Here is a 3,627-nt window from a genome sequence, read left to right as displayed (position 1 = left end):
GATGTTGAATGGATGGATGTTGGATGGATGGATGTTGGATGGATGGATGTTTGATTGATGGATGTGGATNTGGATGGATGGATGTTGGATGGATGGATGGATGTTGGATGGATGGATGTTGGATGGACGGATGTTGGATGGATGGATGTGGATGGATGGATGTTGGATGGACGGATGTTGGATGGATGGATGTTGGATGGATGGATGTGGATGGACGGATGTTGGATGGACGGATGTTGGATGGATGGATGTTGAATGGACGGATGTTGGATGGACGGATGTTGGATGGATGGATGTTGGATGGATGGATGTTGGATGGATGGATGTTGAATGGATGGATGTTGGATGGATGGATGTTGGAGGTCGGATGTTGGATGGATGGATGTTGGATGGATGGATGTTGAATGGATGGATGTGGATGGACGGATGTTGGATGGACGGATGTTGGATGGATGGATGTGGATGGATGGATGTTGGATGGACGGATGTTGGATGGATGGATGTTGAATGGATGGATGTTGGATGGATGGAGGATGGATGATGGATGGATGATGGGTGGGTATTGGATGGATGATGGATGGATGGATGGATGGATGGATGGATGGATGGATGGATGGATGTTGGATGGATGATGGATGGATATGGATGGATGGATGGATGGATGGATGGATGGATGGATGGATGGATGGATGGATGGATGGATGGATGGATGGATGGATGGATGGATGGATGGATGGATGGATGGATGGATGGATGGATGGATGGATGGATGGATGGATGGATGGATGGATGGATGGATGGATGGATGGATGGATGGATGGATGGATGGATGGATGGATGGATGGATGGATGGATGGATGGATGGATGGATGGATGGATGGATGGATGGATGGATGGATGGATGGATGGATGGATGGATGGATGGATGGATGGATGGATGGATGGATGGATGGATGGATGGATGGATGGATGGATGGATGGATGGATGGATGGATGGATGGATGGATGGATGGATGGATGGATGGATGGATGGATGGAAATGGATGGAAGGAAGGAAGGAAGATACACAAATGGATGGTTGGATCCCTATTTCTGCCCTTCTTCTTGGGTCCCCGATTCATCAAAGAGCCATTCTTACCCAGCCCAGCCAGAATCCTGGGATGCCCACTACCCACCTCCCTCCATCTCACGCTCCCAGGTGCCCCATCCTAGCCAAGCCTATGGCTTTGCGAGGAAGCCCACTGGGGTCAAATCCCAGCTCGGCCCCTCCCAGCTGGGCAGTCCTGGGTGGGCTGCCTCATTTACTGAGCCTCAGTTTCCTGATCTGCAACATGGAGTGTGTTATGATGGCCCCTGCCTCCCGTGTCCTGCTGGGAGGAGAAAGGAGCAGGCTCGTGAGCAGCTGGCATCTTTCCCCAGTCCCCACTCGGGTGAAGCTGGAGCACAAGACACCGTCAGATCTCAAGGTGACGATGGAGGGAAAGCTCATGGTCTCACTATGGAGATACCTGCTGAGCATCACCAAGTGGTGGACATTGCCAGAAAGGGGACAGACAACCCTTGGCTTCTGCACAGCAAGGACACAGCACCCCTCTGTGGTTCCTGCTGGCAACGCATGGCCTGAGCCCCACCAGGAGGGAGACTGTGCACGTGAATCCCAGAGTCCCAAAGCCCAGGGGAAGCTGGAAAAACTGTCAGAGCGGTGAGGAGACTGCAGACAATGTGACCACTAACTGCACCCTGTGCCCTGGCATTTCTTTTCCTATAAAGGACAATATTGAGACAATTGGCAAAAGTTGAATAAGATCTGCTGATGAGCTCATAGCATTGTATTTAATGAACTGAAGGTGAGAAGCACACTGTGGTCATGTAGGAGAAAGTTCTCGTGTGCAGAGACGCCGGGGAGCGTTTATGCACGAAGGGCGCTGCATCTGCAGCTCGCTCTCAAGTGGTTCAGAAAAAATAAATTATAGATAAACACACCCACCCAGTGCAAATGCAACCGTGGCAAATGTTTACCACGGAGGAATCTGGGGTAGAGAATGTGGGTTCTGTTTGTTTGGTTCCTGTGACTTTTCTGTAAGATCAGAATTAAGTCAAAATGAAAAAATATTTTAAATATCTCTCCTGAAGTCACCCGACCTCTACCCAAGCCCCATGATCAGGCCTTGTCCTCGTCCCTGGTCCTGACTTAAACATTTTTATAGCAGCTTTCCTGAGGTTAACTCGTGTCCCATAAATTGACCCACCTGAAATCTCTGGTGTCGTCAGAGACTGGACAAACATAACCACTCCCTCATTCCAAGCGTTTTTATCATCCACCAAAAGAAAGCTCATTCCCCTGAGCAGTCACCCCCCACACTTGAAAGAAATGCTGGTATTTTTGGACTAGGGAATCCACGCAGATGGCACAAAATTTAAAAAGCACCAAGTTGCATTGGCGAAAAGTCAAACTCCCCCATCCGTCACCCCATCCCCTTCCCTGTTCTCTGGAGCCCCCTTCCAGAAACATTCCCAGCAAATACCAGCAAATTCTTACACACTCTGTCAGGAGAGAAATCCTCACACAGTCGTGGGCTTCCTTGACCCGCGGTTTTGCTCTGGCCTTTTCCCTAACGATTTATTTTGGAGGAGTCTTAAATCACGACAAGCCGCCTCCTTTCTGGAGGAGCCAACGTTTCTTCACTTGGTCCCCTCCTGAGGATGGTGAAGTTCCTTCCAAGCTTCTGTTCTTAACCCAGTGCTGGGGCCTCTGCTCCAGCCCCTCCCATCCACGGGACCCCCTGGGTGCCAAAGCTTTGGGCCTCAGTTTCCCCACCTGAGCTCCTGGCTCTGGACTCCTGCTTGCCTGCCGACAGTGCCCCTAGGGCCAGCACCAGTAGCGGGAACAGGTGGGCCCCCATCCTGCTGTGGGGACTCAGCCGTCCTCCTGGCCCCGTTCCCTCTGAGCGGGCCCCCCACACCCACCCTTCCTGTGGGGGGAGGTGGCATTCACAGCTCCGCCCCCCACAGCTGCACACGGCAGACACCCTCCCACCCCCAACTGGTTTTATTTCACTCATAAGCGTTTTAGAAAGTGTTTCTAAAAGATATGGACTCTCTCATGATCTTTTAATATACAGTATTCAAATCCCCATCTTGGAAATATTTTTTGTGTGGTTTTAGTGTGATTTTTTTTCTTTAACCCCTTTTTCCTTACTGTGATAAAATACTTATAAAATCTACTATCCTAATAAATTTTAAGTGCACAGCTCAGTGGCGTTAAGCACATTCACGTGGCTGTGCAGCCATCATCACCATCATCTCCAGAACTTTCTCGCCTTCCCAAACTGAAGCTCTGTCCCCATTAAACACTCACCCGCCATCCCCTCCCCAGCCCCTGGCACCCCCCGTTCTACTTTCTGTCTCTGTGGTTCTGACGACTCTAGGGACCTCCTGTGAGTGGAACCACACGTATTTGTCCCTGTGTGACTGGCTTATGTCACTGAGCACAGTGTCCTCAAGGTCCGTCCATGTAGCATGTGCAGGACTTCCTTCCTTTTTGTGGTTGAATAATATTCCAGTGTGCGGAGGGACCACGTCGTGTTGATCCATGCATCTGTTCGTGGGCATGGGCTGTTTCTGGTT

Source organism: Galeopterus variegatus, unplaced genomic scaffold (genome assembly GCF_000696425.1).
Source record: "Galeopterus variegatus unplaced genomic scaffold, G_variegatus-3.0.2 Scaffold11289, whole genome shotgun sequence".
NCBI lineage: Eukaryota > Metazoa > Chordata > Mammalia > Dermoptera > Cynocephalidae > Galeopterus > Galeopterus variegatus.
The sequence above is the reverse complement of the archived record's forward strand: the minus strand, read 5'-3'. Positions refer to the sequence as shown.